The following is a 12,567-nucleotide window of genomic DNA, read 5'->3' as shown; positions in this document are numbered from 1 at the left end:
GTGAGACCTGGAAAAACAAGGCAGTTCTGTCAAGTTCCGGCTCTCACAGGTTTCATTGTACAGTATACAGATCATTCTGTATCTTCTGAAATACTATGAAGACATCATCATTTATGTTTCCCCCACTACTGAAGTCCACACAATAAACTGTTCAGCTAAGCTTATATGCTTTTTTTATTTTAAATATATAACCCATCATGTTTCCCTTTTTGCTACAACTTCTGGGAACATCCAAGTTTAAAAATCTCCAATTTTAGTTTCATTCATTCATTTGTTCATTCAACAAATATTCATTGAAAATGATTAGCTTCTTTAGTTTGATTATCTTGCCCCTGCCTCAAAAGGGCTTTTGATTTCCTTTTTATCTTTGTTGTAACTGCTTTTTAATATATGTTTAATATATTTCATTACATGTGGTGTTTGGAAGCAGTCAGCAGGATATAAATGTAAATAATAAATAAACAACTAAAAAGGTTTTATTGCAAAAATGGTAGACTCTGGGACACATAGTGCCAAAGCGCACAGGACTTGGAATCTCACAGACTCTGGGTTCAAATTCCAGTTCTGTCCCACTAGCAGTGTAAACTGAGACAAATTCTGCTTTCTGAGTCTCAATTTTCCCATCTGAAAAGCGGGGTTAAGAATTCCCATCCCCACCATGTGCTTGCAAAGATTAAATAAGATAATGTATATAAAGCACCCAGTACTGCCTGGCACATAACCAAAAAAAACCCAAACCTGTTGCCATCGAGTTGAACAGAGTAGAGCTGCCCCATAAGGTTTCCAAGGAGCCCTGGTGGATTTGAACTGCCAAACTTTTTGTTGGCAGCCACGCTCTTAACCACTGCACACCGCATGGGCTCATAGTAAGCGTTTTAGTGGTCACTACTTACATGGCACAACAGTTAAACACTTGGCTGCTAACTGAAAGGTTGGTGGTTTGAACCTTCCCAGCAGCTCTGCGTGAGAAAGACCTGGTAATCTGCTTCTGTAAAGATTACAGCCAAGAACACCCTGCGGGGCAGTTCTACTTTGTCACATAATGTCGCTATGAGTCACAATCGACTTGACGTCACTCAACAGCAACAACTTATGATGAAAGTAGGTAAATGTACAACAAATAATTCTATCAACAAATGTCCAGGCTCTGAGGTGGGTTGAGCTTCGTTGTCCTGGACGATAAATGGACATTTTTAAAGACCCAAAATTTAAATTTATTTTAAACAGTTTGTTTCCCTTTGGTCCTCTCCAAAGTTCTCAGCAGTGTTCCATCAGTCTTTTTTGAGCCCTCTTGTCTAATTATAAACTAAATTCTGGCTTGTTATTAGGAAAGATTTTCTCAGGCTCCGTCCTATAAACAATACCAGAGAAATCACAGATGCTTTGAAAACTCTGAGGGCTCTCGCAGTTGCAATTTTTGCATCTTAAAAACCCCACAAACTACCCTGGCTTGGAAGGTTGTGAGTTTGCCATCAAGAAGCACAGCATGTTAACCCTTCTTCTTCTGTAATAAACATCACGCTATCTTGTAATTGTTTATTTTCATGTCATCCTTACCCATCGTTATGGATTGAATTACGTCCCCCAAAAAGATATGCTGAAATCCTAACCCTTGCACTTCTGAATATGACTTGTTTGGAAACAGAGTCTTTGAAGATGATATCAATTAACAGGAGGTCATACTGGGATAGGGTGGGTCCTAATGCAATATGAGTGGTGTCCTTATAAAAGAGAAGAAAAGACACAGGTACAGAGGGAAAATGGCCATAGGAAGACAGAGGCAGAGACTGAGGTGATCTACAAGCCGATTTCATCTTACTTGGATCCACAATCAACGCCCATGGAAGCAGCAGTCAAGAAATCAAATGATGTATTACGTTAGGCAAATCTACTGCCAAAGACCTCTTTAAAGTGTGAAAGCAAAGATGTCACCTTGAAGACGAAGGTGCAACTGACCCAGGGTATTTTCAATCACCTCATATGCATGCGAAAGCTGGGCAATGAATAAGGAAGACCGAAGAAGAATCAGTGCCTTTGAATTATGGTGTTGGTGAAGAATATTGAATATACTATGAACTGCCAAAAGAACGAACAAGTCTGTCTTGGAAGATGTACTGCCAGAATGCTCCTTAGAAGTGAGGATGGCTAGACATCTTCTCACATACTTTAAACATGTTTTCAGGAGGTATCATTTCCTGGAGAAGGACATCATGCTTGGTAAGGTAGAGAGTCATCGAAAAAGAGGAAGACCCTCAACGAGATGGATTGATACAGTGGCTGCAACAATGGGCTCAAACACAGCAACGATTGTGAGGATGGTTCAGGACCAGGTAGCGTTTTGTTCCGTTGTAAATAGAGTGGCTATGAGTTGGAGCTGACTCAAAGACACCTAACAAAAGCAACAACACAAGCCAAGAAATGCTAAGGACTGCTGGCCATCACCAGAAGCTAGAAGCCAAGGAATGCTAAGGACTGCTGGCCATCACCAGAAGCTAGGAGAGAGGCAGGGGAACGTTTCTCTCTCAGAAGGCATCAGCATAGTCAGTACCCTGATTTTGGACTCCTAGCCTCCGGGACTGTAAGACAATAAGTTTCTGTTGTGATAAGCCAGCTAATTTGTGATACTTTGTTATGGTAACCCTAGAAAACAAATACACTCCTGTCTTAGTTACCTAATGCTGCTATAACAGAAATATTACAAGTGGATGGCTATAATAAGCAAAAATTTATTCTCTCACAGTTTAGGAGGCTGGAAGTCTGAATTTAGAATGCCAGCTCCAAGGGAAGACTTTCTTACTCTGTTGGCTCTAGGGGAAGGTTCTTATTATCAAACTTTCCCTGGTCTAGGAGCTTCTCAGTGCAGAGACCCCAGGTCCCTGAATTTAGTTGGGTACATGGGCACCCAGAATAAAAACTATCTTACTTAGCCTCCCTTACAGCTAGGTGTAGCCATGAACTGAATTCTGGCCAATGAAATATAAGCAGAACTGATATGAGAAACTTACTACTCGTGTCCTTACAGGGAAGGGGCATGCCCTCCGCTTTTTCTTTTTTCCTCCTTGCTGCTGGATAAAGGTCAACAAGATGGTGAAAGCTGGAGCAGCTATTTTGGACCATGAGTAGAGGCTATGGGTTGATGACAGAGCAACAAGATGGATGAAGCCTGCATCCCTGATACTGTGTAGCTGCCATTTCACTCCTAGACTTCTTATGCTTACACTATTATGTGAGAAAGAAATAGACTCTTCTCTTGTTTAAATTATTTTTATTATGGTTCTTTGTAATAGCTACTAAAACTGTATCTTATCTGTTTTAATTTCCTAAAGCTGCCATAACAAAGTACCACAAGCTGGGTGGCTTGTAAGAACAGAAATTTATTGTCTCACAGTTCTGGAGGCTAGAATTTCAGATTCAGGGTGTTGGCAGGGCTATGCTCTCTTGGCAGGGAAGGCTCTAGGGGAAGATGCTTTCTTGTCCCTCCCAGCTTCTGGTAGCCCCAGGCAATCGTCGGCATGCAGCTGCAGCAATCTCTGCCTCCGTTGGCACATGGCCGTTTTCCCTCTGTGTCTGTCTGTCTGTGTCTCCTCTCCTCTTTTATAAGGACGTCACTCATATTGGATTAGGACCTCACATTAATGTAACTGATAACGTGGTCAAAGACCCTATTTCCAAATAAGGTCACATTCACAGTTACCGGGGTTAGGATTTCAATGTATCTTTTGGGGGAACACAATTCAATCCATAACACTAAGACACCGCTTACACAGATATTAGCAAGCATGGAAGCATCAGTGGATATCATGACAGGCATTCTAATCAGCTAATCCATTAGAGTAAGCCCTGCTCATTTCCTTTCTATTGCTTTTTTATTTTCCTCTTTTCCATAGAATCATTCTGCCAGACTATTATCAAGTTAACACAGTTGGTTTTGGTTATAAATAAAAATTTTAGCACATTATATGGGATGGGACTTTTTAAACCAATTCCAATTAATATTGTATTCTTCTGAATTTAATTTTAGTTTACATTTAATTTAAATTTAAAATTCTATTTAAATTTCATTAAGCTTATAATTCTGATTTCTTTCAGATGATCTTTTTTTTCCTTTTTAAATATGTTTGGTATGAAGTCTTTATACATACAGAAAAGTAAAGAAGATAATATTTTTTAAAAGTCCAAAAATCATTGACCAACCAAATTCAAGAAATCTTAAGATTTAGTCATATTTGGTTCTGGTCTTTATTTTAAAGAAATAAAACCTTACATATAGTTGAAGGTCCTGTGTATTACCCTGGCCCCATTCTCCTTCCTTCTTCCCTAAAAGTAGCCACTATAACAAGGTTGATGTGTTATCATACTCACACATGTTGTTACTAGGTGCCATCAAGTCGTCAAATCATAGCGATCCTATGTACAACAGAAGAAAACACTGTCCCATCCTGCGCCATCCTTACAATCCTTATTATGCTTGAGCCCATTGTTGCAGCCACTGTGTCAATCCATCTCATTGAGGGTCTTCCTCTTTTTCGCTGACCGTCCACTTTACTGAGCATGATGTCCTTCTCCAGGGACTGGTCCCTCCTGATAACATGTCCAAAGTATGTGAGATGAAGTCTCATCATCCTCACTTCATACATGCTTTTACACAAACCATATATAGTAATCTTCTGTGTGTTTCTTATTTTAAGTAAATTCAGTACGTATAATTTTTGCAAGTTGCTCTTCCATTCAACATTAGATGTTTTAACTTCATTTTATAATTATTTCTCTCATTGGGGAACATTTGCATTGTTTTGATTTTTCTCTAATTCAAATGCTACAGTAAACATTCTTTATCTGTCTCCAGGTATACATGTTCAAGTGTTTTCTAGGATATATCTCTAGAAATGAAATCGTAGTTGTTGTATAGAGTGTATGAACATTTTCAACTCTATTAGACTTTACTAAATTTCTTTCCCAAGTAGCTCTATCAATTTATACTTACATTTTTTTTAATATCTTCACTTGCATATAATATTGTCAGGCTTTTAAATTTTTGCCCATCTGTTGGGTGTGAAATGGTATTTCATTATCATTTTAATCTGCATTTCTCTGATTACTGGTTAGGCTTATTCACCATTCAATTTTCCCAGTCTGTGAACTGCCTCTTTATATTCTTTGCTCATTGTACTATCAAGTTGTTTTGCTTTTTTTGTTATTGTTATTGATTTGTAGTTATTCTTTATATATTTTGGATCTTAAAACTTTTTCAGTTATATGCACTGCAAATATCTTCTTCCAGTCTATGAACTTGCTTTTAAATTTGATATATAGGACTTAAACATTTTAATATCTATTCTTTTTTCTCTGAATTGTGCTTTTGTCTTCTAAGAAATCCTTTTCTCCCAAAAAATCATTTTAAAATATTATCCTATATTTTATTCTAATAATTTTAAATTTTTGCTTTTCAAATATATGGCTTTAAACCATGGAGAAATAAATTTAAATTTAAATGATTTAATTCTGGGAATATCAAGCCATGGATTTTATGATATTTGAAGGACTGGTGGAAGAAAAACAAACAAAAGAAGTAATCAAATTTTGAAAAAGGAGAAGTGACATTCAAACATATCTAGAAAAATATCAGAAGTAGCCGAAAAAATTCTCTCACATGTATTTTTTTCTGTTTTTATTGATCTTTAGGTACTTTTAGGGTTCTTTCACTTATTTTTCAGGCAGCGTATAATCCATAGTTTATATATTTAGCTCAGTTAATCACCACTGCAGATCCATTCATGTCACATACGCTCCAGCATTGGCCACTTGCCTTTCTTCTTGGGCTAAAGCAGTCCCAGAGATGGCTCATAGCCCAGCTGCTGCCACTATTGCCTCATATCCTAACATCTCCAATTTTCTCAGCATCCTCAGGGATGAGGACTGGGCTTAGGCATGACTCCACTACGCCAGCTGCGTGGGAGCTGCAGCAGGTCCAGGGCACAGGTCCAACATGACTAAACCCCATGGAGTCTCTGGTTTCTCCAGCCAATAGTTGGCCAAAGGGGCTGGGTAATACAACTCACAAGTGAGAGAGAGTCAATATCCTGTAGCGCAGGCTTTGAGCAATGACCCAGTAGATGGAAACAGGCTTACAAATTGATTGATTGCCCTTCATCTTCTTCCACAGTGAACTCTTCTGAGAAGCAGTGAGTCCATGTAACCACTCAGGAGATGTCCCACATTAGCTAGCAACCAGTTGCGTTTTCTTGAGAAAGTGTGCCTAAGCTTGGCAACTCAGCAACTTGTATTGCCTTCCCTCCTCTTCTATTTTATTCCACCTTTGCCCTTCCTCTTTGGTACCTCAGGATTCCATGCCCCCTTCACCAATAAGCATTGGCATGTGAATTTTGCTTCAGATTCTAATTTCTTGGGATCCCAAACTAAGAGAATTTGCTTAAAATTAAAAAATATACATAAATTATCCATCAGTAACTAAAATTCAAATTTTTAAATAGAGCTGGTAACTGTCCTATAAAGAGGTTAAAACTATAACTGGTAAATTTGGTAAATACTGTGTAATTAATTGGCTCATTGGCAAATCAATCATTTGTTAAATTCGCTTGCTTCTGTAGAAGGGGAAATGAAGAGAAGTACAAAGGTCTGAGTAATATTTAGAAGATACAATGACTAGGAATTTGTTAATGACTGTGAGGCTTGAGGAAGAGACAATGTTAAGGATTACACCTAGATTTCTGTTTTGGGCAACTGGGTGAATGGCAAAACCATTAATTTTATTAAAGTGGAAGGAGGATGTTTGTGTGGTAAGACAAGGATTTAGGCAGAGGACTGCAGGTAAGATGGTGAATTCATGGAATCTGAGGGGCTTGAGATATTTTGTAGTCATCTGCATGAATGGATCTAAATCTCATGAAGTAGATCTGGGCTGGAGACATTGATTTTTTAGTGTTAAGATCGACACTACTGATGGACCATCAAACAGCCATTCCTCCCACCTTCCTTGCTAATGGAACCCCAGTTTTGTTCAGGCAGCAATGTACCCAGCTGAGGGAATGAATTAAACTAGTTAAGCCAACCATGGTCACCTCTTTTCTCTTTGTAACCGATTGGTTAAAGTTGGACATATGAGTCATTTCTAACCAGTGAGCTGGAAGGGAAAGAATACTGGGGAACTTCTAGGAAAGATTTTCTTCCCTGATAAAACAGAGAGCAGCATGAGGAAAAGCTCTCTTCTACCCTGAAAAGCCCCATCCTTCCAAGTTTAAATATGTTATGTGAGAACCTGAGGCTTGGAGTGTTGGCTGCCATCTTGAAACCATGAGATTGCTGTGCAAATGGCAGAAGTGAAAGGTGGAAAGGTAGGAAGGGTCTGGTTACCTGATGCTATCTCTGAGTCTCTGAACCAACCCAGAAATAGACTATCTTCTGGCTTCTTGTTATATGAGATAATTAAATATCATTGTTGTTAGGCCATTATTCAATATGCTGATGTTTGCAACCAGTCTTCCTAAATAACATAGATATTATACTCCCATAATTAGAGCCATAAGAGAGGATAACACCAGCCAAGTGAGATAAGCAGAGAAGGCCTTGGATAGAACTTTGAGAAATGCCAATGTTAAAAAGATGGACAGAGAGGACTCTGCCAAGGGGTCTGAGAAAATCCAGCCCAAGAAATATTAACAATCCCTTATAATAAAGGATAACAGCAGATGTAATCTAGCAACACCACAAGGAAAAAGATATCGAAGATGTAATGCGAAACTGACAATTTAACTCTTTAGTTGCAAATCTGTTCAAATATTTGGTCAAAGATAACGTAGAAAATAGGAGCCCTAGGTCTTTATCTAAAGGTTTTTTAAAATTCTGGGGACGTCATTCTTTTTTCACTCCATTATCCCAATCAAGAATTATTTTAGAGTCATCCACTGATAGATAAAGTGTGTATGTTCATATTCCATGTTTAAGAGTTTTGTGTGGGTTTGGGTCATGAGTTTCACTTGACCCTAGAGAAATAACTTCTTGTCAGCATGAAGCTAAGCTGATGAATAATTTTGACAACAAAACACAACAAATTAATGAACTGGCCAACTTCAGATTTTCTACTAGCTTCTGTTTTTGCCAAGTATTTAATCGTGAATGGACTTTATTAAGGCTATCCTGTCACTTAGAATAAATATTTGTAGACTCACTGACATTACACTATCCGTACAATGCATTTATCCTTTCATTGTGCTACGGGTGACTTAAGGGTAAAATACTCTACTGGATCATAGCATAGGAGATGAGGTCAGAGACTGTTTCATGTGAGATAATAGTGCAATTTTAGAAATGTACAAGGTAAACTAATTTAGCACAAGGAAAAGGAAAGGGCATGGGAAAGAATTCTGAAGTCAGACACGCTTGGTGCTGGATTTGGGCCCCACCACTTACGAACTGTGAGACTTTAAGCAAGTTGCTTAAAGTTTCTGAATCTAAGTTTTCTATCTGCCAGATGAGGATAATAATATCAACCCGTAATGTTGTTCTGAGGATGAAATCACATCTGCAAAGAGCTAGCACAACTCCTGGCTCATAGTGAATTGTTGATAAATAACTAAAAGTTCTAAATCATGCATTTAGAGAAAATTTTTAATATTGGACAATGTCACTGAGGTTAAATATCTATTAACTAAGTTTGTTTATAGTGTTCTTTGTGGAAAAGTTTTCCATTTTTAGGCAGTCAAGTCTTTCCATTTTTTTCTTATCTATCTATGGCTTTTTTTTTTTTTTTCACTCCTTGCTTAGAAAAGTCTTTCTCATTTCCAAGATTATAAATATATTGTCCTGGATTTTTCCCTAACACTTTCCTCATTAAAATGTGTAATTAATTTGAGACTTGGTGTTAGATTATGACGTACTTAATGTTTTTTTCCAAATAGCTAACCATTAATCGCTCTTTTCTAACATTCTGTTCAAGGGGCATCTTTATCATGGATTAAATTCCATAACTGTATAGAACTGTTTCTAAACTTTGTCCTCTATTTCATTGATCAATTTATCTATTTCCACATAAGAACCACATTGTTTTGATTATTATTGTCTTATAGGATGTTCATATCTGGAAGGGCAAGTTCTCCATCATTCTTCTTCCTTAAAATAATTTTCATTCTAGTCCATTTTTTTCAATTAGATGAAATTTAGAATCAGTTTATTATGCTGTGCTTCCCCCCCACCAAAAAAAAAAAAACTGTAATTGTTATTGGAATTGGATTGAATTTATAAATGGGGGAAGAATTGATATTTTTATAAAATGAAGTTTTCCCATCCAGATCTATTTATTCAGAACTTCTGTATCCTTTAGAAAAACTTTCTGTACATTTCTTGTTAGGTCTATTCATATACACTTTGTAGTTTTTATTGTTATGAACAATTCTTATTGGGCTTTCCATATATATTTTAAATTTTTTTATTGCTAATGTGAATGGAATTTCTAATTTTCTATTTTCTCATTGCCCGTCACTGATACGTAAGAGCTAAGATTTTTATGTTGATCACGTCTGTGACCTTCTGAATTTTCATATTAGTCTTACTGGTTTTCATTTGTTTTTCCTGAATTTTTTAAAACAGAGCATCAGGTTTTTCAAAAAAAAAAAAAAGGCAATTTTATCTCTTCCGCTCAAATATTTACACTTCCTTGTTTTTCTTGTTAAATTGTATTTTTAATCCCTCCAGTATAAAGCTGAATAGTGGCAGTGATAACAGGCAACCTCATCCTGTTTCTGACATTAGTAGGAATATTTCCAATGTTTCAGCATTAAGCATAATTTTTTTCTAACCTTGTTCCTCTAAGATGTTTTATCAGGAATGGGCACTGAATTTCATCAAATGCTTTTTTCAGTATCTATCTTCTTACGTCAGTGTACTGAATTACATAAATAGCTGTAACCTTCTATTCCTGGAATACATCCTGCTTTCTTGTGATATGTTATTCTTTTTTTATGCTGCTGGATTTAATTTGCTAATGTTTTATTTAAGATTTTGTCATCCATTTATAAATGGAATGGGCATAAATTTCCCTTTGTGTGTGTACTCTCTGTGCCAATTATTGAGTTATTGTCTCTTGGCTCCAAACTCCCCCTTCTGTACTCTGATTTGTGATGCTGGAGCTGGAAATCTGCAAGCCACATTTCTGCTTTGCCAGCTGGCTTCTTATTAGGTTCTGCCTAACAAAGGCTAGAAGGGGAAGCAGGGATTTGCTCCTTCCTGTCAGCTTGCTGTGATCTTCCTGTCTGCTTCCTTTTCCTACGTGCAATATTCCAGCAATGCTTCTTCACCTCAGTAGCAGCAGTTCCTTCCCATAGAAATAGCTGAATCCAGTTTTCCATTTTTCCAACCCTTGCTTCTCTCAGAATGGTCCCTGGGTGGTGTAAATGATTTATGCTCAGCTGCTAATCAAAAGGTTGGTGGTTTGCAGGCTGACAGGGAACACAACAGAGAATCCCGGATGGAGCAGGAGAAAGGCGGGGTGCAGAACTCAAATTCTAGTAAGAAGACCAGACTTAATGGTCTGACTGAGACTGGAAGAACCCTGGAAAGCATGACCCCCGGATTCTCTATCAGCCCAGAACTAAAACAATTCCCGAGGCCAACTCTTCAGACAGGGATTGGACTGGACTGTGGGACATAAAGTGATGCTCGTGGGGAGTGTGCCTCTTAACTCAAGTTGGTACAAGAGACTAAACGGGCAGCTTCTGTCCAAAGGTGAGATGGAAAGGCAGAGAGGCTTAGCAGCTGGTTGAATGGACTTGGGGAATCAGAAGTGGAAAGGAGGAGGGTGCTGTCACAGTATGGGGAGAGCAATTAGGGTCACATAACAATGTATGTGTGAATTTTTGTATGGGAGACTAACTTGAAATGTAAACTTCATTTAAACTACAACAATAAAAAATAAAATAAAAAAAAAAAAAAAAAGGTTGGTGGTTTGAACCCACCCAGCAGCATCTGGCAATCTGCTCCCTATGGGGCAGTTCTACTCTGTCCTATAGGGTCGCTATAAGTCAGAATCAACTGGATGGCGGCACACAACACCACCACCATTTTGGATAAGAAGATTTCATAATCATCAGTTTCCACACGACTTTGAAATACTCTTCATGCTTATTAACAGAGATTAATTAAGGTTAGCCTTTTCAGTTTAATCAAAGTTACAAAAGAAGTAGGTACAGGTTTTAAAAGCCTGGTAAGAAACTGAATAAATGAGCGCTTTAAATGGCTCGCTGCTGGGGACCTTACAACTCTTAGCCTATCATCACCATGGGCTAGGCATAATGCTGAGAAATGATCAATAATCAAGATGTCATATTTTTTTAACTTGAAAAAAATTGACCTGGTGATTCGATGCTTAATTTCTCATGAGGAAATAACCAGAGACACACACAAATATTTACATACAAAGATTGCAATATTATCTTTCTTAGCACAAAAAAGGAAAGTAGAGAAATGGTTAGATTGTTACACCTATACTGTGGGAGTATTACGCACCTATTAAAAATTATTTTTTTCTAAAACCATTTAGTGCCATGAAGAAATTCTCAGAATATTAAAAAGTAATGCGACAGGAAAATTTGTCTGCAGTATGCTGCCTGCAAACTGAAAAATATTGGGTATTAATAGCTCAGAGGTATTTTCATTTAGATAATTTAAAAAATTATCAGGATAAATATGTATCGAGTATAATTAAAGCAATATAAATATACATATTATGTATACGCACAGGAAGAAAAAAACAGTAGAAGGAAACACCAAAATGTTAACAATCATTGTCTTTAGGTAATGGGAATTGTGGACAATTATTGTTCTACTTATATTTTAGATATTTTCCAGCTCTTCCACATCAAAATGTGTTACTTTTACTAATTCCATTATTCTAGTTGCTCAGGCCAAAACTTTGGAGCCATCCTTCACCGGCTCTCTTTCTGTAAAACCCAGAATCCCATCCATCAGCACACTTGTCAACTCTGCCTTTAAAAAATTTTGAATCCATCCACCCACTCCTCACCACCTTCAGTTACCACGTAGTTACCAAGTCATCCACTGCCTGAATTTCTGCCACACCCTCTGTGATGGTCTCCCTGTTTTCAGACTTGCTCCCCACCACTAACTTATTCTCTAGAAGGACCACGTTATGGATTGATTGTGTCCCCCCAAAAGATATGTTGAAATCTTAACCCATGTGCCTGTGAATGTGACCCTGTTTGGAAATAAGGTTTTCTTTTTTTATGTTAATGAGGTTACACCAGAGTAGGACGGGTCCTAAACCTAATCCCTTCTAAGTGGTAGCTTATAAAAAGGGAAAATAGACACGGAGAGACATACACAAGAAGTCAGAGAGTGGGGTGAGGATGGGAGCTGAAGAGAGAAGAGCATGTGAGGAGCCATCTATATGCCAAGGAACTCCAATAAATGCCCAAGGCAGCCAGAAGCTGAAAGAGACAAGGAATGACCTTCTCCTAGAGTGGGCAGAACTAGCCCCACTGATGCCCTGAATTCAGACTCCTAGCCTCCAAAAAAGCCCCTGGGTAGTGCAAGCAG

The sequence above is a fragment of the Trichechus manatus genome, unplaced genomic scaffold (genome assembly GCF_000243295.1).
Source record: "Trichechus manatus latirostris isolate Lorelei unplaced genomic scaffold, TriManLat1.0 scaffold00027, whole genome shotgun sequence".
Taxonomy (NCBI): domain Eukaryota; kingdom Metazoa; phylum Chordata; class Mammalia; order Sirenia; family Trichechidae; genus Trichechus; species Trichechus manatus.
This window is presented reverse-complemented; position numbering follows the sequence as displayed.